The following is a 24,905-nucleotide window of genomic DNA, read 5'->3' on the forward strand; positions in this document are numbered from 1 at the left end:
TGTTCACTGATTGGAAGAATCAATATAGTGAAAATGAGGATACTACCCATAGCAATCTATAGATTCAATACAATCTCTATCAGGCTACCAATGGCATTTTTCACAGAACTAGAACAAATAACTTCACAATTAGTATGGAAATACGAAAAACCTCAAATAGCCAAAGCAATCTTGAGAAAGAAGAATGGAACTGGAGGAATCAACCTGCCTGACTTCAGACTCTACTACAAAGCTACAGTCATCAAGATAGTATGGTACTGGCACAAAGACAGAAATATAGATCAATGGAACAAAATAGAAAGCCCAGAAATAAATCCATGCACCTATGGACACCGTATCTATGACAAAGGAGGCAAGAATATACAATGGAGAAAAGACAATCTCTTTAACAAGTGTTGCTGGCAAAACTGGTCAACCACTTGTAAAAAAATGAAACTAGAACACTTTCTAACACCATACACAAAAATAAACTCAGAATGGCTTAAAGATCTAAATGTAAGACCAGAAACTATAAAACTCCTATGTAGGCAAAACTTTCTCTGACATAAATCACAGCAAGATCCTCTATGACCCACCTCCCACAGTAATGGAAATGAAAGCAAAAATAAACAAATGGGACCTAATTAAACTTTAAAACTTTTGCACAACAAAGGAAACAATAAGCAAGGTGAAAAGACAGCCTTCAGAGTGGGAGAAAATAATAGCAAACAAAGCAACTGACAAAGAATTAACCTCAAAAATATACAAACAGCTCATGAAGCTCGATACCAGAAAAATAAACGACCCAATTGAAAAATGGGTCAAAGAACTAAACAGACATTTCTCCAAAGAAGACATACAGATGGCTAACAAACACATGAAAAAAATGCTCAACATCACTCATTACCAGAGAAATGCAAATCAAAACCACAATGAGGTACCATCTCATGCCAGTCAGAAGGGCTGCTATCAAAAAGTCTACAAACAATAAATGTTGGAGAGGGTGTGGAGAGAAGGGAACCCTCTTACACTGTTGGTGGGAATGCAAACTAGTACAGCCACTATGGAGAACAGTGTGGAGACTCCTTAAAAAACTGAAAATGGGTCTGCTATACGACCCAGTAATCCCACTGCTGGGCATACACACCGAGGAAACCAGAACTGAAAGAGACACGTGTAGCCCAGTGTTCATCACAGCACTGTTTATAATAGCCAGGACATGGAAGCAACCTAGATGTCCATCGGCAGATGAATGGATAAGAAAGTTGTGGTACATATACACAATGGACTATTACTCAGCTATTAAAAAGAATGCATTTGAATCAGTTCTAATGAGGTGGATCAAACTGGAGCCTTTTATACAGAGTGAAGCAAGTCAGAAAGAAAAACACCAATACACATACATATGGAATTTAGAAAGATGGTAATGATGACCCCATATGAAAGGCAGCAAAAGAGACACAGATATTAAGAACAGACTTCTGGACTCTGTGTGAGAAGGCGAGGGTGGGATGACTTTAGAGAACAACATTGAAACATGTATTTACCATATGTCAAATAGATCACCAGTCCAAGTTCAATGCATGAAACGGGGCACCCAAAGCCGGTGCTCTAGGACAACCCAAAGGGATGGGATGGGGAGGGAAGTGGAAGAGGGGTTTGGGATGGGGGACACATGCACACCCATGGCTGACTCATGTCAATGTATGGCAAAAAACCACCACAATATTGTACAGTAATTAGCCTCCAATTAAAGAAGAAAAAATAATCTGCCTGCAATGCAGGAGAACTGGGTTTGACCCCTGGGTCAGGAAGAACCCCTGGAGAAGGGAGTGGCTATCCCCTCCAGTATTCTTGCCTGGAGAATTCCATGGATGGAAAGTCAACTATAATTTACTTCAAAAAATAAACAAAAACAAAAGAGAGAAACAGAGAGAGAGTGAGTGAGCTGTGGATCACAAGAGTGTTAAAAGAATAAATGAAGAAAGTCTCTGTGGTCTTATTTCATGTATACATTAAAATACTCAGAGTGATCTGGTCTTTCTTAGAGTTTAATCATACAGATGCACGCAGGCTGTGAGAAGGGAAGTACATCATACAACCAGAAGTGTCCTGTTCATAGCACATACCTATGAAATCATTTATAGTTGCACAGGTTTCAGAACAGAAAGCTGATCACATGAAAGACAGAATCAGAAAAACAACAGTGCTTTCCAAATATGTAATCTACAAAACATTGCAACAGATGCAGGAGGTTGGAGGCTATGACAATTCTATTTAACAAGCAGTAAAGGGAGAAATAAGGAAGGAGAGACACATTTTCCTCCACTTTCCTAGATTTAATGTCCAGAATACTTCCTGACTCATTGTAGCCCATATGCCTCTATCTGCTTTATGTTTTAAACCCAAATATTTTATTCTCAAATTGAGGGTAGTTGAACCAAATGGTTTTCAAGTTTTCAGGATGAAATGTTTACAACAAGCCAGAAACCATTGAAAAATCACCTACTACTTTCTCATGAGTTCTGCAAGCCAAAAGATGTGCTAGACAGAGAAAATGCATGCATCTTATTGCCGCCTGTGGCACAGAACACACAGTTATCTAAGTAGAAGGGGGGAAATGGTATATTGGGAAAAAAATAGGTCTTTAAAAACATATCAGTTCAGTTCTGTTCAGTCACTCAGTCATGTCCAGCTCTTTGTGAGCCCATGGACTGCAGCACGCCAAGCCTCCCTGTCCATCACCAACTCCTGGAGTTTACTCAAACTCATGTCCATTGAGTCATCCAACCATCTCATCCTTTGTCATCCCCTTCTCCTCCCGCCTTCAATCTTTCCTAGCAACAGGGTCTTTTCGAATAAGTCAGTTCTTCACATCAGGTGGCCAAAGTATTGGAGTTTCATCTTCAGCATTAGTCCTTCCAATGAATATTCAGGACTGATTTCATTTAGGATGGACTGGTTGGATCTCCTTGCTGTCCAAGGGACTCTCAAGAGTCTTCTCCAACACCACAGTTCAAAAGCATCAGTTCTTCTGTGCTCAACTTTCTTTATAGTCCAACTCTCACATCCATACATGACTACTGGAGAAACCACAGCTTTGACTAGATAGACCTTTGTTGGCACACTAATGTCTCTGCTTTTTTATATGCTGTCCAGGTTGGTCATAATGTTTCTTCCAAGGAGTAAGCGTCTTTTAATTTCATGGCTGCAGTCACCATCTGCAGTGACTTTGGAGCCCCCCAAAATAAAATCTGCCACTGTTTCCCCATCTATTTGCCATGAAGTGATGGGACTGGGTGCCGTGATCTTAGTTTTCTGAATGCTGAGTTTTAAGCCAACTTTTTCACTCTCCTCTTTCAGTTTCTTTAATAGACTCTTTAGTTCTTCTTCACTTTCTGCCATAAGGGTGGTGTTTAAAACAGATATTTTTATCTAAAAATCTATATTTAATCTGGGCAGGAGAAAATAAATGATACATGGACAATAACAGAGACATCTCTAAATTGAAATAATTGTTCTCATAATACTACTCTTAGCTTGTATTTTACAGACATATTTCATTTATTTTGTTTTTGGAAATAGGGTTTTGTTTTTGCACTGATGGGTCTCAGTCAGTGATGAGATTCCCTATGACTATTCATTAATTGTTATAGCTCAGTCTCTGGTGAGGTGTAAATATTTATGAAGGCTGTTCCTTTTTTGATTGGCTCTGAACCTGGTAGTCTTATGAAGAGTAAGGTTTATGAGATTTGCACTCTTGGTTAGCAGGGCGGCATACCAGATACAGGGCAGAGTTGGAATGTTTCCAGCAGAAGTAGCACCTGGGAGTATGAAAACTTGGAAGAGTGTATGTAGACCCCAGGCTGCTTTTGTGAAACGTATGTCAGTTTTGAGATTCTGCCATTTCTTGCTTAAAGTTAATGATGTAAATTTTCAATGCAAGAACTCTCTAAAAAAGGAGTGGTGGCGAAAATAGCTGAACAGTGTGGAAAAGGCAGATTTACCCTCAAAAGCTCTATCCGAATCACAAGGCCACATGTCTAAGAACCCTATCATCACTATCTTAACATGCAGGGTAAAAGTTGCTCGCTAAGAAAGACAACAAAATTAATGACTTCACTAATTTAAGAAAAGAATGAAACACACGTGAATGCATGCAGAAGAGGGAGAGTATGACTGCTTGTGGAATTATATTGTTCTCCTGTTGTCCAGTTGCTAAGCCGTGTTCCACTCTTTGTGACCCCATGGACTGTAGCATGCCAGGCTTCCCTGTCCTTCACTGTGTCCGGGAGTTTGCTCAAACTCATGTCCATTGAGTCAGTGATGCTATTCAACCATCTCATCCTCTGTCGCCCCCTTCTCCTCCTGCCCTCAATCTTCCCCAGAATTAGGGTCTTTTCCAATGAATCCTGATGCTGTTGGCATTAGGAGAACAAAGTATTGGAACTTCAGCTTCATCATCAGTCCTTCCAATGAATATTTAAGGTTGATTTTGAGTAAATATTAATTGTCTGAGGCTTCTTAGATAGCTTTTTCAGGTCGACAACACAAACTGTGGGTAGTTCTTGAAAGCAAACTTCCAATATGAATCAAAGAAATGACACTGGAAAAAGAAAGAAAAAGAAGAAAGGAAAAAAGAAAGAAAGAAAGGGAAGGAGGGAGTGGGGTGATACATACTCAGGAACACAGTTCTTACCTATTTTATACAAGAAAATAATAGATTTTTAGTGAGTCAAAATGTAGCTATAAGGGCTAAAAAAATGAAAGCACGATTTTTTATATATATAATCTATTAGATTGAATGTCTTTAGCTATTACCATGAAACCTACATATAATCCAGGACATTGTATGCTAGTGGAAGGGCAGAGTTAAAATTGAAAACTATAATTATAGATTTACAACAGCTTTTCCCAGGGGGCTTCATGGTGGCAAGACCCATGCAGTTGTTCAGCTCTTGGTTTAATGCTATATTGTAGCTGCCCTGACATTCTTAATAAATTTATCTTTGACCTTGTGTTCTGTAAATGAAATCCACCAGACAACAGAGTATGTGCTTAGGCAGAGGAGATACATTCAGTCTTGGTGTCTGACAGTCTTTGGTGTGCCATACACAAGTGTTCTTGCAAGCCCATAAGCACAGACTTCCATTGCACTCACTAAGCCTGGACATTCAACAAGAATCAAAGTAAAAAGTAAGCTGGTTACATCTGTAACTGAGTAAGCAAGGTGCTGATAGCCCTGAGAGGGCACATTTTCCATTGGAATCAGAATTTTGTTTCCAGTGCAGAAAGAGCAATGGCATTCTGAGAAATACTATCAACCAAAGAACACTATTATATTCTTTCTTATTTGCTATCATTTCCTGTACTAGCCAATTTTCACAAATGTGAAAGTTAAAGATAAAGCAACCTACGCTTCCTTTTCCTTTCAATGCTTCCTCATTCATCACTAAACACAAAATAGAGAGTATTGGTAGAATGTATGCATATCAGATAAAATAACAGCAGCTGAGTTAGCTTTGTCCAGTATTCCCATTGTTCTTGGAAGAGTGAAATACATATGCATGTAGAAGCTACAAAATATAAATTGTGTAATTTCGGTGATACCACATATGAGTTAAATGTTCCTATATTTGAATTTAAAACTGGCAGTGCACAACATAAATATTCATGGTAAAATTCATGCTAAAAATTAATATTTTTAATTCTTCTTAGAATGACATTAAACAGCAAATAAAGAACATGATAACTCAAGAGAGATTAACTCTGAAAGATAGGAAAAAGGTGTATTTATAGACAACATTTTTTTCCTGTGTTTCGAACAAGGGTCCCACATTTTCATTTCACACTAAAATTATGCCACAAATTATGTCGTCAACCATTAGCTACATATAAAATATATCAGCTCTCCATAGCAGGAGAGATCTTTCCTCTTCAATCATCTAGGTAGTATTATTGTAATTCTCCACCTTCCTTTCATTATGCCTGCTTTCCTTGCTAAGGATCCTGAGGATATAAAAGCCAGAAATAGCCCCAGAGAAATACACCTAGTGGTCAAAATAGGACTAGCCAAAATATCACAAATGCTTATTTCTAGAAACTAGCAATCTTTGATAACAGAAGTCAGACGCTCTCTCTCCATTAGTGGTATTTCTATACATATGACTCACGAACCAATGTCAAAAAAAACTCACTTGATAACTCTCCTGATGCTTTTGTAATTGTACACCTACATTTGTGGTTCTAATTTTTGTTAGTTGTGTTTCCAGTGAATTTAAAGTTCTTGCTTCATTGAGAAAGAATTCAGAGAAGAAGTGATAGGTAATAAGAGGATTTATTTACAGAGAAACACATTCCACAGAGAATGTGGGCCATTTCAAAATGCAAGAGAGCCCTGAAATATGACGTGGTTAGTTTTTATGGGCTGGATAATTTCAGAGGCTCATGAGTGGGTGGATTATTCCAATTATTTTGGGGAATGGGTAAGGATTTCCATGACTGGGCCACCACTCACTTTTTGACTTCTTATGGTTGGCCTGAGGACTGTCATGGCACTCACTGGTGGGTGTGTCATTTGGATGCTAATGTATTACAATGACTGTATAATGAGGTTCAAGGTCTACTGGAAGTGTAATCTTCTGCCACCTTGGACCTTTTTGATTCTAACCAGGTCTGGGCATCTCCTATGGCCAGGCCATTCTGTTCTCTTAAAGGTTATGTCCTGCCCCTTTTCTCCTGTCTCAGTTAAGGTGTCAGACACACCATGGTCATACTGGGGACTGTAATTTATAAACTTCTACGTCTGCTCTGAAGTTTCACACACATTCATGCTATAACCAGAATATCCTCATTAACTACAGAGTCATATTTGCGATTACTTATGTTATCACCTAAAACAGCTGATTGGGAAGAGAGTTGCTTTCTTGGGTTTTGATTACCAGGTTGTTTGCACCCATGTTCAAATCATGCTTATTACTTGTTTTCCCAGTGAATGTGATAATTGTGATAACAGTTTGAAAATGATTAAGAGTCACCTAAAGTCACTTTGAATCTCATATTTAAAATAATTTGTAATGTAGGAATATTTCATAAGTACTTAAAAACAATTGGAAGAGATTATTTTATGGGGACATATATTTGGGGACCTATCGCCTTGGCTAAAAAATTCAAGAAAAAGAAAGCCATTTCTTGTTCATTGTTTTCAAATGTTAAAATGTTTCAATTATATTAATTGAATCTTGCTTCAGTTGAACTTGGCCAAAAGAGAAAATACTGGAGTAATGTGACTCAGTATTTTACAGACCGTGATAGAAAGAATGTAAGCAAACATAAGCTTGGGCTAACAAGCGGCAAAGTCTAAACCCTAGAACAATGACCCAAACAAATGTTTCATGCAAATAAGTGCTTTGAATTTTTCTGCCTGGCTTAATGATCAAGGTACGGCAGAGAAAGGAATGGAAGGAGGAACATTTGCTCTAGCATAGTCAGTGAAAATGGCTATTGATTTAGAACCCACCCACCAATTCAGCTAGATGACTAAAAGTAAAAGGAGGAATTCACTAACTGCAAGCCAGCCTTGTTCTTGGACCCACTAAGAGGTGCTGCATACATTCGCTAGAGCTGCAGTGACAAATTACTCAGTAGCTTAAAACAACAAAAATTAACCCTTTCACAGCTCAGGAATCCAGCTGTCCAAAATCAAAGTATCAGCAGGGTGGGTTCCTTCAAGGTGGCTCAGAGGGAGCAGATGTTCCATGCCTGTTCTCTCGTTTCTCATGCTTCCTGGAAATCCTTGATGTGTTTTGGCTTATAGCTGTACAAAGCCAGTTTCAACCTCCACCTTTTCATGGCTGTCTTCCCTCTGTTCCTGTTTGTCCCTGGCTCTTTTCAGGGCATTCTCTTCTCTCTGTATATCCAAATTCCCTTGCCTGTAAAAGGACATCAGTCATTGCATTAAGGCTCACCATAATCCTTAAAATCTTCCGTTAATTTAACTAATTCCATCTGCAAAAATCCTATTTCCAAATAAATCATATTCACAGGTACCTGGGTTAGGACTTCAATATCTTTTTTGAGGGGACACATGTCAACCCACAGTGCTTCTCAAACTTAGCTACACAGTTGAATCACACGGTCTGTAAATACAGTACTGATACCTGGGTATTGTACCCTAGAAATATCAAGCTCAGCATAAGAGGTGAAACCAGGGAACTCAGATTGTTTAAGTCCCCCGCGGGAGCTCAGATTGTTTAAGCCCCCCACATGAATCTAATGTGAGGCAAAAGTCTCAGAAGTATTGAAGGATTCTAGTTATCAGTCTCTTGAAAGGATATTTAGCATAATAAAGTGTGTGTATTCCAATAAGAAAAATCTTTCCCTTTAATCATATTGACATTAATGAAAAAAATCAAAAGTAGGTGATCAGAATAAATGGCACATAATCAAAAGGAATTTTAGAAATTTGCCACTTGATACACATTCATTCAGTGAACATTTTAATGTTTTCTGTGTTAGACCCTGTGAGAGGTCCAAAAATGGTTATTAGAACCTTAGGAATCAGCTGCTTTTACTCCAATGTCTGGAGGAATGGAAGGTTTCCTTGCATTTTGGTCAGTTGCAACTAGGTGTGGAAGTTACTCCTCCCCTAAGACACTGCCCAATTATTAGCAAATGGTGGAAATGGATCCTTTTATTATTATTTTTATAGATCAAGTGGCTATGATTAGATATTCAACAATTATGACAAATACTTTGTGCTACTTTTAGCCTGGTGGGCTCCAGTCCATGGGGTTGCAAAGAGTCAGAGAAGACTGAGCAACTAACATTACTCATCTTAGTGTTACATTAAGTTCATAAAGAAAAAAGCATTTCAATGGGGTAAACTGGCTGAAATGTAAAACAATTTCTTATATTTCCTTTTTCAGAGCCTGAAAGACTCATTTCATACAGATGGCTATACATGTTGTCAAAATATTATTCACTATATTACTGTGTAGGCTTATTAGGATCTGAGGATAGCAAATAAAGCAACACAAACTTGTTCTTCTTTCTCCTCTCTTCTATACGATGGTTTCTATATCTAGCATAGTATTTACCTCAACTTACCTCATGTCATTGTGATGCACTGAATGTGTCCTCCCAAAATTCATTTGCTGAAATCATAACCCCCAATGTGATGATACTGTGGAATGAATGAAAGAAACTTCAGTTAAAATTGGAGTCTGTGCAGGTTTGTAGGGGGAGCTCTCATGCCTGCTATGCATGGTCATTTTCTACAAATATGAAAAAGACACATGCATGCATCTCATGGAGAAAGGCTTGCCTACTCTACTATCTAGCAGACAGGAGAAAAGTTAACTCCACCCTAAGACAGCTCATCCAATCAGAAGGTAGCAGCTCAACCAATGTAAAGCCTCCATACTTTGCACTCCCAGCTTCTCCCAAAGGACCATACTTTGGGACCAACCCCCCCCCCCCAACAATTCCCTATTAAACCAACTTCCTCTTCCTTGTTCTCCAGATTTGTCTGTTATCTGTCACAGTCTGGGTATTCCGAACTGCAATTCCTCTCTTCTTGAATAAATTCACGTTTACTGAAGTAACTGCCTGTTACATTAAAAATTTGACATTAAGAGGTAGAGCTCTGGGAAGTACTTAGGTCACTAGGGTGCAACCCTCATGAATGGGATTTTTGCCCTAATAAGAAGAGAACAGAGAACTCTTTCTGTGTGTCAGGTGAAGATACAGCAATAAGTCGTCATTTACAAACCAGCTGGAGCGCTTTCTAGAACCAACCATGTGGTATCTTCATCTTGGGTTTCTAGCCTCCAGAATAGTGAGAAATAAATGCCTGTGGTTTAAGCCAGTTAGTCTGTGGTAATTTGCTTTAGGACACAGAGCTGACTAAAACAATCTTTGTTTTCATTCTTTATTCCTCATCCAAGATACTTTTTCAATTAATACTAGTCATCCTCTATTCATTAAAAAAGTGTTTGTTTTTCATCCTCAAATTCCCTGTGAAGAATTTTATTTCATCATGAGTTTAGAAAAACACCCTTTGTCTTACCACATTAGCTAAGCTTTTTAGATATAGAAAATATTTCAAAGATACACATAGAGAAGAAGCCCATTTTTAACATCAAATACTTATTATTGTCAAAAATTTGCATCATAATAACAATATGAGAAGAATTAAAATGTAAAAAGGATGTTTTTCTATATTTCAGCATGTGAAAAAAATCTTCATTTTATTTCAAGAAACGTTGGCAGTCTTGGGGAAAACATTTTAGATAGATACAGTGATAAAATATTTATTGAAGCTCATAGTAAAAAAAAAAAAGAAGGATGAGGTAAATTAATGAAAGGCAAGTTACTTTGTGCAAAAGCCCATATTTTCAATGAAGGGACATATGTGCAAAACCTCTTTTTTGAAACATGATATTTAAATATTTAAATAGGAAAGACAGTGTTATGCCCATTAATATAGGGGCAAAAAACCCTATAAATAAGAGCTACTAAGTAGGAAACGTATACTGTTTGTGTACAGTCACATACATTAGGGGAAGGGCTTTTATATGCAGCAGTCTTTATCATGCTGTGTAACAGGTTATCAGTTCAAGAGCTCTGAACTTCAAATGGCCTCATTTCTTCCTTAGGGTGCAACAACCTCATCTCTACCAAAGTGCAATCGCTAACTACATTTGTGCACACTCTCTTTACCAACTCTCTTAACCTTGTCAGTCTGTTGCTGTTTCAAATTTTCATGCAATCTACTTTTAAAAAAGTGATCAAGAGGAGTCAGGGCTTTCTGATCAAAAACAGGACAGGTGGTTGCCATTTTAGCTCTGCAACCAGTGAACTGGGAAAAGTTACATAAGCTTTCCATGCCTCAGCTTCTTCTGTAAATACCTAAGTTGGTAAAGAATCTGCCTGCAATGCAGGAGACACCGGTTTGATTCGTGGGTCGGGAAGATCCCCTGGAGAAGATAGGCTACCCACTCCAGTGTTCTTGGGCTTCCCTTGTGCCTCAGCTGGTAAAGAATTTGCCTGCAATGTGGGAGACCTGGGTTCGATCCCTGGGTTGGGAAGATCCCCTGGAGAAGGGAAAGACTACCCATCCCAGTATTCTGGCCTGGAAAATTCCACGGACAGTCCATGGGGTCACAAAGAGTTGAACATGATTAATTTATTATCATGTTATGAAATAATATTAATTAATTTCATTAATTAATGAAAATTAATATTCTTTAAGATTTTAGTGGACTAGTCACTGTTAACCTAGATGAAATAATTCTCAGTAGAACTCTGTGATTTCATACCTATTTATGGAATTCCAATATTGTTTTTTAACTTCCATTAATGTCCATCCCTAAGGTTTGAGATGTGCCAATTGGATGATATGTTAACATGAAAACATAGTTCTTCCAAGTATGGTTCTGGACCAGCAGCACAAGCATCATCTGAGTACTTGGTAGAAATGCAGAGTCTCAGGTCTTACTCCAGATGTGCTAAATGAGAATCTGTGTTTTAACCAGATTTCCAGTTGCAGGCACATTAAAGTTCTACAAGTGCTAGACTAGGATGGGTGGTAAAATCCACTGTACAGAAAGGCGAGTCTAGGACCAGACCCCCTCAATTCAAGGCCAAACCTTGCTACTTTCAGCTTGTATAATTTTCAAACAGAGAGCTTCCAAATATATGAACTCAGTTTTCTGTCTTAGTGCCTTCATCTGTAAAAAGATGTTATAACAACAGTTAACTCCTAGGGTTGTTTTAAGAGTTGCAAGGTACTGGGTATAAGCAATGAATACCTGGTACACTGGAAATTCTTTCAGTCATTAAACGTTTATGGTACCCATATCATGTAGAGGTCAGATATGTACTGGGAGCAGTGAATGCCATAGTAAACAAACAAAAAAAGGCCCTACTTTTGTGCATCTTACATTCTATCGAGGGATTCTGGCAACAAAAAAAACATGTAAAGAAAAGTCACATAGGGATATTCTGTGAAGTAAACAGAATGACAGCATAGCTATTACAGAAATGTTGGCAATCACCTTCAGAGGAGAAAAGTGAGTTGTTGTTCGGTCCCTAAGTCGTGTCCGACTCTTTGTGACTCCACAGACTGCAGCACACCAGGCTTCCCTGTCCTTCACTACCTCCCAGAGTTTGCTCAGACTCATGTCCACTGAGTCAGTGATGCTAACCAGCCATCTCATCCTCTGCCACCTCCTTCTCCTCTGTGCCCTCAATCTTTCCCAGAACCATAGACAAATGAATATTAACCAAACAGAAGCTAAGTTTCAGGGACATTGGTAAGCATTTTACATGCATTCATGTTTCCAGAATCTTCCGGTTTGACTCTTACCATAAAGTGGAGAAATTGCTCGAATAAGACATTTAAGGTCAAAGTTTCATGGAAGAATGTTTGCTTGCATTATCAAGTTATTGTGACAACTAGTTTTTACTCCCATTTGGAATTCTGAAAACTCTTTAGTCTGACACAAGGAATTTCCTAGAGCTACCCACCTCAGCCCTAGAGATGACAATTCTGTATACTCAATAATACAATCTCTACATCTGGCTCTTTAACTTGCGGACAGTAACATGGCAAAGTTCATAGGACTTCTCTTTCCACCTATGGAAACTAGAAGACTCCTCACCGCTTTTTATAGAAATGGATATGTTTAACATGGGGCTTTCCAGGTGGCTCAGAGGTAAAGAATTTGCCTACAGTGCAGGAGCCTCAGGAGATGCAGATTGGATCTCTGGGTGGGGAATATCCCTTGGAGAAGGAAATGGCAACCCACTTCATAATTCTTGTCCAGAGAATCCCATGGAAAGAGAAGCCTGGTGGGCTACAGTCCAGAGGGTCGCAAAAAGTCGGACACAACAGAAGTGACTTAGCATGCATATGTTTAACTTAGTAACTTGGCTACATTCTGATTTACACTTTTCCCTCAGAATGTCAGTCTGTGGGTTTAGTAGGTATTTTTCTTCATTTCCTTCTGCTTTGCAATAAATAGGCAAACAAATAAATGTTACGCAGTGTCAGTGGCATGAAATAGCTTCTATATTCCAACACAGATGGGGTATCTTAATAATGGGAAGATGATCTCACACTTTAAAGTGCTTTGATATAAAAGGTGCCATATAAAAAGGAAGTTATTATTCTTAGTTATAATCCCCTAAAAAAAGGTGGGGGGGATTTGCCATCTAAATGGCTGCTGAAAATTAACTGCAGAATTGCTTATAATGCTACAATCAGTTGAGGCCAAATTCAATAAAAACTCCATCCGGCATTCACAGTGAGAAGACCCACATGTGCCTTTAATTTTTTTTTTTTTTTATTTCCTGGGCTTCCGGCCCAGAAATTGGATGGAAATTTTATTTAAACCTGCTCTTGTGTATCAACTTTTGGTAAATATCAGGTTTTCAGTTGACTCACATTATGCTTTACATTTTGAGCAAAGGGAGGAAATAAAATGATGCATTTCTCTTTACATACATATATTTACACACCTCTTACCTCTTCTGATTATGAAACTGTGGCTCACACAAAATGCTCATCATTACTCCTGCAAATTTAGGGTGTCCCCCTCTCTGCTGCAGCCACAGATTCGAAATTCCACTAAATTTCTTTCCAGCGCTAATCAGCTTTTGCCAGCACAGGCAGTGTAATCTGAGTTTGGAAATGACTAATTATTTGGAGACAGCAGTGGAGGGTTCAGGTTTAGATTTCTCTCCCTCTAATTTAAAGCAACGTCTGTCTTTTTCCCGTTATTTTGCTGCCTGGGGCCGGTTCCCCCTCCTTGATAAAAATGCTCTTTCCCTTCCTATTAGACAGGGTCTATGTTTATGTATGTATGAGAAGGAAAATGCATTGTGAGACATCAACTTGAAAATATTAAGAGAAGAGGCACTCCTGTGATGAATGTGGGCCTGGCAGTAATTGCACCTGCTAGGTGAAGGCATGAACATAATTTGCATGGAAAGTTTTCTCAGTTTCTTCCAGAATACACCAGTTCTGCCCAATAAAACATGTTGTCACACTCAGGGGGTTTGCCAACATGTTCCCAGATTGCAAGCAAAAAGATTATTTACAGTAACCAATAACAACTGAAACGACCATAAACCACCGTTGGGTACCTGTTCTATTTTTTCTTTTGCTAAGTAGAGAGAACTTAAGGAGCCCAAATTTACTGCAATTTAATTCTGATGGGGAAAAGCACATTATTTTTATTTATAGTAGTGAGCTCTATCTATGCTTGCCTCCCTTCTTTTGAAACATAAATAATTCCATCTTCTTTTTTTTCATTCAGCCATTTCTTTGACAGGCAAGAATAGTTTTCCTGATAAAGTGAGAGACAGGGTTAAAGTGGCCATGATCAAAGTTACCCAGTATATCCCAGGACCCTGCTGTGTGCTCAAGGGGAACCGAGGCACAGCTGCCCAAATGGTTCTGGGGGAACACTGCCTCACTTTGAAGCAGTTTCTTTCTGCCAGCAGGCAGGACTGGAGCCCTGCGTGGCGGCTTCACTGAAGGGAGCAGTGCCCTGCATCTTACTGACTTGGGTTCTACCTGTTGTCTTGTATACCTCCTGAAGTTTTCCAAATGCTTGAATTCCTTTCTGAGTTGTAGGGGACTAAACAGAAACACACATTTCTGGGAGAAAGAAGCAAAAATGAGAAAGAACAGTCAAGCAGCCATTTTCCTTAAACCCTCTCTCAGATCTTTTTGGCCCAGGTCACTGCCCTTGACTGGAGGTTGTGTTCCTCTGACAGTAGGGATCAGAGAGAGGAACCCACAGGAGAGGAGACAGGGACCTTTTAAATGTAATTGAAAAAAAAAAAAGTGGATTTTTTTTTAACTATAAAGGAAAGCAAATTTATGCTACATTTTAAAAACAATGTCAAATAATTATAAAATTCAGTCCCAGTTTCAATTTTACTCACAAGGACTCTTGTTAACAGTATCTTGGGACATCCTTCCAGAAATGGTGAAGGCATAAATATGCATGCACACATGTATTATGAACAAAATCTAGGAATACTTTTTCTGAACCCTTTTCCTCCTAGTAATACCTCTTGAAGGTCATTTCATGCCAATATTGGTATATGTTCTTCCCTCTCTGTAGTTGCTATATTATACTTTACATCCTATGCCTCCACTATGTTTTAACTAGCTATTCTCCTAATCATGGTAGGCTGTTTCCTACAGTTTTTCAATTAGAAGTAAAGCTACACTGAACAACCCTTGCACAGGTAGGGAGGTAAGCAGAGTCTAGCTGTTCAAAGCACGGGCTTAAGACTTCAGTAGGCTTTCATTCAAGGCCAGGTTCTCCAAACACTGTCTGATTTAAGAAAATAAAAGTGATAAGATCTACCTCACAGGATGCTTGTAAAAAGACACCGCCCCCCCAAGAGGGGAATTATTCTCGTAACTGACTCAATGAAGCCTTAGTCAAATTATTTCCTAATCACTAAAGCAGGGAGTAATAATAGATCCAGGGGTGCTCTGGGGACAAGCAATAACTAATTCACTTCAACCGCGCAGTCTACTACCTGGTACAAAGAGAACCCTTAGTATATTACTGAATTCAATATTAAAATTGTCCATCTGCGTGCACTTGTAGGAGCGAAGCAGCAGAAACCCCTGACCCCTACCTTTAACCCCGTGCTCCCTGGAGCCCAACTGTGCGCGCACGAGGCCACCCAGTGGTGACGCGCTGAGCGCCTCCCGCCTCCGGCGCCGCGCCCTGGGCCCTGCGGCGGGCGAACGCACGCGGGCGCACGCGGCCCGAGCGCAGGGCGACGCGGGGTCCGGCGGGGCGCAGCGGGGCGAGCCGGCGGCGCGAGGCGCGGGGCCTCGTTGGCTGTGCCGCAGCGCTCCCCGCCCCTCCCGCCCGCGCGTCTCCCCTCCTTCCCGCGCCCGCGCGGAGAGGCGGAGGCGCAGGCAGCGCTTGTCGGCGCCGGCAGCAGCCACAGCAGCCTGGCGCGCGGTGGCGGCGGCTGTCGGGCGGGCGCCGTGGGCTCGGCTGGGAACAGCGCGGGCCGGGACACTGCGGCGGCGGCGGCTCGCGCGGCGCGCACTGCTGCCCAGCGGGCCCGGGCTGTCGGCGGCAGGCAAGTTGGCGGGGCTGGCGCCTGGTCAGCTAGCTGCAGGGACCAGGTAGGTTCTGGCATGCCCGGCTCCTCGCGCCGGTTCGGGCACTGGGATGAGCCATCCGCTGGGGCAAACTTTCCTCACTGGCTTCTTGGCTCCTCAGCCCCAAAGTTTGTTCGCGGAGAAATACACCTGAAGGGTCGAGAATAAAAGCTGCCTCTCCTGGCTGCTTTGCCTTAGGGGGGTTATTTTGCCTTTTCTCGGGGGAGGATTGATTTCCAGATAGGAAGACGCCGCATCCCTGGCAGGAGCGTGGCGAAAAGCGAGGTGGGTTCTCCTCGCTTATCCTTTACGGAGCGGTTTTGGCCAGTGAAAGTTGGGAGGAAAAGTTGTGAACCATGAGGGTGCAGAGGAAGAACCCCAGGTCCATGGTGCAGAGAGTGGAAATGGGGAACCTTTTTTTTTTTTTTTTTTTTTCGCCAGAACCCTCCTTCCTGGCTTCCAGCTCTGAGCAAGCCAGGGTGGAGGATGCTTCTATTAGCAATCAAGTTTTCCAGCTGCATTCTTTTTCCACTTTCAAATCTGCAGTCTTGGACGGAATCCTCCGTTGCGTTCATTTGCCAGGTTTTCTCTGATGGGCAGTGATCCAGTGTAATTGAGATTGGCCGCTCGTCTTTGGATGCTTCTCAGTTCTCTGAGGAGCCCTGCGAAGCTCACCAAGCGGGTACCAGAATATTGAGATCAGAAAACTAGGAAGTGCTAACCGGGCACCTTAGGGGATTTTTTTTTTTTTTTTTGTTTGCTCGATATGAACAGCTTCTGGGCTCAGCTTGTGCAAAGCTCCACAGCTCACCAGTCCTATCCTTCCCTGTATCCTTCCCTGTTTCGTATTTGTTTATTGATTTACAACACGGAGATGCGCCCAGAGGAATGATTTAATAACAAACGGTGCCCGCTATGGGAAGGAGAGCAAATCTCCGTTCTGAGCCTAAGGGAGGGACACAGTCAGAGCTCTGGGAAAGGGGTGGCTAAATCTGTTCGTCTCAAACCAAGATATGGGGAAACACAGCTAGAGAAAGCAACAGACAGGAGATGTGTCATGTGCAGGAGGGAGGTCAGAAACCCCAGCTCATATGGTGACTAGCTAAATCCAGAAATAATTTAAAGATGATTAAGCAAGAATAACTGGGGGGAAAAAGAAGTAGGAAGACTGTGAGTGCTGTGGTCTCTGTCTACCCCCACAGAGATGAATATCACGCCGGCTGAAAAAGAATCCTGATCTGTAAATAGATTAAAAACAGGGATTAATCAGAACAATGAATCAGAGCCCTTCTGAGATTGAAAGGAGGAGTAATTGCTTTTGAAACAGCTATTATGTCTCAATATTGAAGTCAAATGTGTTACTTTTGCCTTGTTAGCCCCTGTTTAGAAACAGTAACAGGACTTTGGCTGCTGTAACCTGGCATCTGAGTTTGTGCTTTTAACCCTTTGTGGGTCAGGGTACAGGGACGAAGTTATCTGGGGTTAATATCCATATCCGTTTGAACCGTGCTTGCAAAATGCCTACTGTGTGTCAATTACTGAGTGCAATAAGACAGGTTCTCCCAAGCATTGTTCATAAAAGATGTCTGATAGGTTCAGCTTTCTTAATGGGAAGACTACAAATTATAAAATTAGGGGCTTCAGGGATTACTCATGTTTGAATGGTTGCTTGTAATCAGTTGAGAGTCAACATGTGGTTTGAGGACCCCGGAAAGGATCCATGTCCATCAGAAACATAGAGCAAATTGCTGCACATTTGTTTTTACACGAGTGGTGAGATTGAATACATATGCATGGGCCTCCTGTCTAAAGATGGGCTATTGGAGGCATTGAGTGGCTAATTGATTTGCAGCAGAATAGATTCAGGCACTGCCTGCCTCAGCAGACAATAACGTTCAGCCCCATGCCCTACTTGCTGTGTGGAAGTCATTAATGTAAGCCTGAAGACATGAAGGCATCAAGTTCATTTCTGCAGGAGAATGCTAACTTTTAAATATCCTTTACAACACAACCAGATAGCCCTTCAAATGGGAACAAAACATTTAATAGGACCAAAGTGCTGAGCAATTTCAACTCGAGCAAAAGATTAGCTGCGGACAACAAGCTGTGGCCTTTCGGTTGCTGATTTATGTTCAATTTTATCACTGTCACATTTCATATATGCCTAGTTATTACAAAATAATAACCTCTTCGCTCTGCTGGCAAGGTATGTCTTTCTCTTTTATAAGTTCCTAACTCCTTCTCATCCATTTAGTACACATTTTCTAGCTTTGTTTTTACTGCATAATTTAAGTGTCCAACTTGAAGTTCTCATTAACTCTTAATATGTTCTGTGCTGAAATAGTATATATATATATAATTGCCCCTTTCAAGCTACCAGATCTATCTATAGCTCCATGTATTGTTGCAGTGCCACCAAACAGAGAAGCTCTATTTTCCAGTTACCAGTTATTAAGTTGTTAGCAGTAAAGTAATGTTATCTTATGCATTAGGAGATACGCAGATGGCAGGAGGATTTATTGATGCTGTGCATGTTTGCCTGCCATCTCTGATTTAATCATTACCAGTCCAACTTTAATAACCCTTCTGATCTTAGGGAGGTACTTTGTTTCCCTGATGCTGCGCATCTCTGAGGTGCTCCTATAGTTTTATGAGTCACTTAATGCTATTGGGCTATTCCTTTCTTACGCTTGATAATAATGCATTGGATAATACTTTTTTGCAAAGATGTTTGGCAGTAATTAGCATGCTGCAGCCACAGAATATTTAAGATAGAACACTGCTTGACATTGATGGGTTACAGGTCTCAGTCTCAGATCTAATTTGTATAAAAAATTCAGAATTGAGTATTGGATCATGTGTGTGAAATGACTTTTGTGTCCACTCCCTGCAAGTGTTCTTTGCCCCTTAGTCCCTTTCCCCATTGCAGCTCAGTATGTCTCCTAAACACGATGGAATAGTCCTTTTGAAAATTTGCTGCAGGAGAAATGCACTTTCTCTTTGAAACTTTGCATGCCAAGTTTCAATCCACAGTACAGTTTTATTTCCCCCCCTTTTTATGTACATGTTATAAACAAGAAATAAGGCTTTGTAATAGAAGTGCTGGCAGAACTTTATTGCATCTCAAACAGCTCTGCTACTTGGAATGTAAATATTTGTAGAATCTTTACTGTGCAAGAAGCTGCCTTGCAAAAAAGTGAGAAGAAATGACTATTTTATTAAGTAGGATAAAATAATTCAGAAGGTATGCATATTCCTTATGGCAGACGTATTGACATTTTAAGAAATAGATTATGTATGTTATAGCAATTCCATAGCACTCTCTTAGGTGCCTTTAGAACTCAGGCTATAAATTTTCTGTGTTCTAAAATAGAACAGATTTGTTTTTCTAAATCGTGACTCTGAATGCCTTGCAAATGTTGAGAGATGAGCTCGGTAATTCAAAAAGCACTTTGATTATATTGCTGATAAATGAGCCTGACAGTATACTATTTTTAATAGAATAAAGAATTATTGAGATCACAATACTTGAAAAACTCTTATTTTGGGAACTAGTGCAACTCAGTTCTCATGTGTGCTTTTGATTATAACTCTAAAACATTTCTCCGATTTGCCCACTTCCCTCCAGTCATATCATCCTACTCCAACTCACCATCTTCTCTCCTGAGACAACTACACTGGCTTCCCTGCCTTCTTTCTTGATTCTTTCCCCAAATTCTCGCACAGCTGTCAGGGCAGTGTTTTTCTTTCTTCAGTGCAAATTAAATTAGTACTCCTCTCCTCCAAGCACTTAGATGGCTTTCTGTGGTGTTCAGAGCTATCTGTGGTAAGAGAGTCCTGTAGGATTCAAACACTACCAGTAAGAACTTACTAGGCTTTATTTTTTATGTCCCTGGTTTTGTTGACCTCTTTCCTGCCTTAGGGCTTCATCTGTCCCTTTGTCTGGTAGCTCCCTTTAGCCTTTGCCCCCAAGCAGAAAGACACATGAAGACACACACATAGACACACTCTGAAGATTTTGCCTGATGCTCATTCCTCAGGTCACGGTTCAAATACCAATTTCTAAGAGAGGGCTCTCTTTCATTTCCTTTCTTCTCTAAATTAGGGCACCTCTGTTAGTCTTTTTCTGTTCATATCCTCCAGAACTTTCTCTTCATGTCCTCCTTATTGTAACTTGGAACTGTTTCCTCATCTGATAACCTGTTGACTGTTCTGTGAGCCATCTGGTAAGCAGTTGTTGAGTCGCTCAGTTGTATCCAACGCTCTGGGACCCCATGGGCACGCTGCAGCACACCAGGCTTCCCTGTCCTTGACTGTCTCCCGGGGCTTGCTCAAACTCATGCCCATTGAGTCAGTGATGCCATCCAACCATCTGGTCCTCTGTCATCCCCTTCTCCTCCTGCCTTTAGTCTTTTCCAGCATCAGGGTCTTTTCCAATGAGTTGGGTCTTTTCAAATGAGTTGGCTCTTTGTATCAGGTGGCCAAAGTATTGGAGCTCCAGTATCAATCATTCCGATGAATATTCAGGTTTGATTTCCCTTAGGATTGACTGGTTTGATCTTCATGCAGTCCAAGGGACTCTCAGGAGTCTTCACTAGCACCCAAGTTCGAAAGAATTGATTCTTCAGCACTCAGCCTTCTTTATGATCCAACACCCACATCCATGTGTGACTGCTGGAAAAATCATAACTTTGACTAGACAGACAGTTGTTGGCAAACTAATGTCTCTGCTTTGTAATAACATGGTCTAGGTTTGCCATAGCTTTTCTTCTAAGGAGCAAGAGTCTTTAATTTCATGGCTGCAATCACCATCTGCAGTGATTTTGGAGCCCAAGAAAATAAAGTCTGTCACTGTTTCCATTGTTAACCCATTTTTTGCCATGAAGTGTTGGAACCAGATGCCATGATCTTAGTTTTCTGAAAGTTGAGTTTTAAGATAGCTTTTTCACTCTCCTTGTTCACTTTCTTCAAGAGGCTCATTACTGCCTCTTTGCTTTCTGCCATAATGTTGTCATCTGCATATCTGAGATTATTGGTATTTCTCCCAGCAATCTTGATTCCAGCTTGTGCTTCATCCAGCCGGCATTTCACATAATGTATTCTGCTTACAATTTAAATAAGCAGGGTGACAATATATAGCCTTAATGTACTCCTTTACCAACTTTGAACCAGTCTGTTTTTCCACGTCTGGTTCTAACTTGCTTCTTGATCTACGTACAGATTTGTTAGGAGCAGGTATGTTATTCCCATCTCTTTAAGAATTTTCCACAGTTTGTTGTGATCCACAGAGTTAAAGGTTTTATTTAGTGTAGTCCATGAAGCTTCAGTAGATGTTTTTCTAGAATTCGCTTGCTTTTTCTGTGATCCGATGGATGTTGACAATTTGATCACTGGTTCCTCTGTCTTTTCTAAATTCAGCTTGTACATCTGGAAGTTATCAGTCCATGTACTGTTGAAGCCTAGCTTAAAGGATTTTGATCATTACTTTGCTAGCATGTGAAATAAGTGCAATTATGCGGTAGTGTAAACATTTTTTGGCATTGCCCTTCTTTTGGTTTGGGATGAAAGCTGAACATTTCCAGTCCTGTGGCCACTGCTGCTTTCCAAATTTGCTGACATATTGAGTGTAGCACTTTAACAGCATCATGAAATAGCTCAGGTGGAATTCCATTACCTCTACTAGCTTTGTTCGTAGTGATGCTTCCTAAGGCCCACTTGACTTTGCACTACAGGATGTCTGGTTCTAGATGAGTGATCACACCATTGTATATATCCGTATCATAATGATCTTTCTTGTATAGTTCTGTGTATGCTTGCCACCTCATCCTAATCTCTTCTGTCCATACCATTTCTGTCCTTTACTGTGCCCATCTTTCCATGAACTATTCCCTTGGTATCTCAAATTTTCTTGAAGAGATCTCTAGTCTTTTCCTGTTCTATTGTTTTCCTCTATTTTTTGCATTGTTCACTTAGGAAGGCTTTCTTATATATCGTTGTTATTCTTTGGAACTGTGCATTCACATGGGTATATCTATCCTTTTCTCCTTTGCCTTTTGCTTTCTTTCTGTTATTTGTGAGACCTCCTCAGACTACCCTTTTGCCTTTTTACATTTCTTTTTCTTGGGGATGGTTTTGAACAGTGCCTCCGGTACAGTGTTATGAACCTCCATCCATAGTTCTTCAGGCACTCTGTCTATCAGATCTAATCCCTTGAATCTGTTTGTCACTTCCACTGTATAATTGTAAGGGATTTGATTTAGATACCTGAATGGTCTAGTGGTTTTCCCTACTTTCTTCAATTTAAGTCTGATTATTACAATAACTAGTTCATGATTTGAGCCACAGTCAGCTCTTGGTCTTTTTTTTTGTTTGTTTTTTTTGCTGACTGTATAGAGCTTCTTCATCTTTGGCTGCAAAGAATATGATGAATCTGATTTCATTACAGGCTTCCCTGATGGCTCAGATGGTAAACAGTCCAATTTCCATATTGACCATCTGATGATGTCCGTGTGTAGAGCCATTTCTTGTGTTGTTGGAGGAGGTTGTTTGCTATGACCAGTGTGTTCTCTTGGCAAAACTCTGTTAGTATTTGTCCTGCCTCATTTTTTACTCCAAGGCCAAACTTGCCTGTTACTCCAGGTATCTCTTGATTTCTTACCTTTGCATTTCAGTTGCCTCTGATGAAAAAGACACCTTTCTTTGATGTTAGTTCTAGAAGGTCTTGTAGGTCTTCATAGAACTGTTCACCTTCAACTTCTTCAGCATTACTGGTTGGGGCATAGACTTGGATTACTGTTATGTTAAATGGTTTGCCTTGGAAATGAACAGAGATCATTCTGTCGTTTTTGAGATTGCACCCAAGCACTGCATTTTGAACTCTTTTGTTGACTATGATAGCTACTCCATTTCTTCTAAGGGATTCTTGCCCACAGTTGTAGATATAATGGTCGTCTGAGTTAAATCTACTTGTTCCCATCCATTTTAGTTCACTGAGTCCATCGATGTTCATTCTTGTCATCTGTTTGACCACTTTCAATTTACTTTGATTCATGGACCTAACATTCCAGGTTCCTATGCAGTATTGCTGTTTACAGCATCAGACTTTACTCCCATCCCCAGGCACATCCACAACTGGTTGATGTTTCTGCTGTGGCTTAGCCTCTTCATTCCTTCTGGAGCTATTTCTCCACTCTTCTCCAGTAACATATTGGGCGCCTACTGACCTTAGTTCATCTTTCAGTGTCATATCTTTTTGCCTTTTCATACTGTTCATGGGGTTCTCAAGGCAAGAATGATGAAGTGGTTTGCCATTCTCTTCTCCAGAGTACCACATTTTGTCAGAACTCTACACCATGACCTGTCCATCTTGGGAGGCCCTACATTGCATGGCTCATAGTTTCATTGAGTTAGACAGGGCTGCAATCCGTGTGATCAGTTTGGTTAAGCAATTACCACATCTGTTTCCCTTGTTACTGCAAGGCAGGCCCTGTCATAGTACCTGGCTCACAGTGAGTTTGATCCACCCATGCAGCTTGCTGTTGCTCTTCACTTTCTAAGTTGCATCTGACTCTTTGTGACCCCAAGGACTGTATAGCCCTCCAGGCTCCACTGTCCATGGGATTTTCAAGGCAAGAATACTGGAGTGGGCTGCCATTTTCTTCTCCTGGGGATCTTCCTGACCCAGGAATCGAACCCCTGTCTCCTGCTTGGCTAGTAGATTCTTTACCACCGAGCCGCTAGGAAACCCTGACCCCACCCATGAGAACTGTGCTTTGGGGGCATTGAGTTTGCAACATGTGACAGAGCACCCCTGTGACCAGGGATTCTGTGAAGAGTCTCCCTGTTCAGCAAAAGTCTGCAGCTGGCTTTCAGAGTATTCTCTCTGTGGCATTGTGCATGGTCTCCTAGAGCTCTTGAGTATCTACTCCTTCAGACTTATTTTGTCAATATGGCAGTCATCCTTTTTCTTCTCAAGATGGTTCAAATTTAGAAGGTGTCTTTTTTCTTTGACTCTCATCGTGGTCCTCAAGGCATGGTGCACCAGAGGTGTTTAGCATCATCCTCTTCCTTTGTTCCTGTAGGTAGTCAACTGCTTAAAAATACAAGAACTTTTAGGTTATTATGCACCAGTGTAGTCTCCAAGGGTGACTCAGGTAAAGAATCTGCCTGTGATGCGGGAGATCCAGGTTTGATCCCTAGATTGGGAAGATCCCCTGGAGAAGGGAATAGCTACCTACTCCAGTATTCTTGCCTGGAGAATTCCATGGACAGAGAAGCCTGGTGGGCTACAGTCCATGGGTTGCAAAGAATCAAACACAACTGAGTGACTAACACCTTCACTTTAGGGTCCAAGCACTTTATTTCCTGTACACATTTTACTTAAATATGGCAGGTTAAGAAACGATCTTCCTTCCCACACTCCCCTTTCTTGCTCCAGTCTTTCCAACCCGTGGTGTTGTGTTAATCCATCTTGTGTCATTGGGCATTCACTGCCTAGAGAAAAAGTGCCACTGATGCAGCCTGTCTACATGAGACTTCTTCCCCTGGTTCCCCCCACATAGAGCATTCCCACTACAGGCACCATCTTTAACTTTCCTTACAATTCAGTGCGACACGACTTCAAGGTCTCTGCACCCAGGGGTTCCATCTCAAGCCCCTCATTCCCATTTCAGTTCATCTCTACCCTCAATTCACTGTTACCTCTGACAGGAAAGCTCTTTATTTTCAATCCTACCATTTATCCAGTTATGCCCATCCATGTTTCTCCAAGAAGTTT

General features: G+C 40.8%; 1 protein-coding gene and 1 long non-coding RNA gene across 2 annotated transcripts in view; one reads left to right on the forward strand and one right to left on the reverse strand.

The window, feature by feature from the left end:
* Window positions 1-2,014: 2,014 nt before the first annotated feature.
* Window positions 2,015-15,805, reverse strand: LOC139031232 (uncharacterized). The gene is made up of 3 exons (XR_011483679.1): window positions 15,649-15,805; window positions 9,088-9,163; window positions 2,015-7,910 (listed from the first exon to the last, which is right to left on the reverse strand). It is a non-coding gene; the product is annotated as an uncharacterized lncRNA (long non-coding RNA).
* A 152-nt stretch (window positions 15,806-15,957) lies between these two features.
* The window catches only part of CNTN3 (contactin 3), a 382,508-nt gene continuing 373,560 nt past the window's right edge, over window positions 15,958-24,905 (forward strand). The window contains exon 1 of the mRNA XM_070455661.1: window positions 15,958-16,153. The gene's annotated coding sequence lies outside the window, so the exon portion shown is untranslated. The remainder of the gene's footprint in view (window positions 16,154-24,905) is intronic.

The sequence above is a fragment of the Odocoileus virginianus genome, chromosome 26, assembly GCF_023699985.2.
Source record: "Odocoileus virginianus isolate 20LAN1187 ecotype Illinois chromosome 26, Ovbor_1.2, whole genome shotgun sequence".
Classification (NCBI taxonomy): Eukaryota; Metazoa; Chordata; class Mammalia; order Artiodactyla; family Cervidae; genus Odocoileus; species Odocoileus virginianus.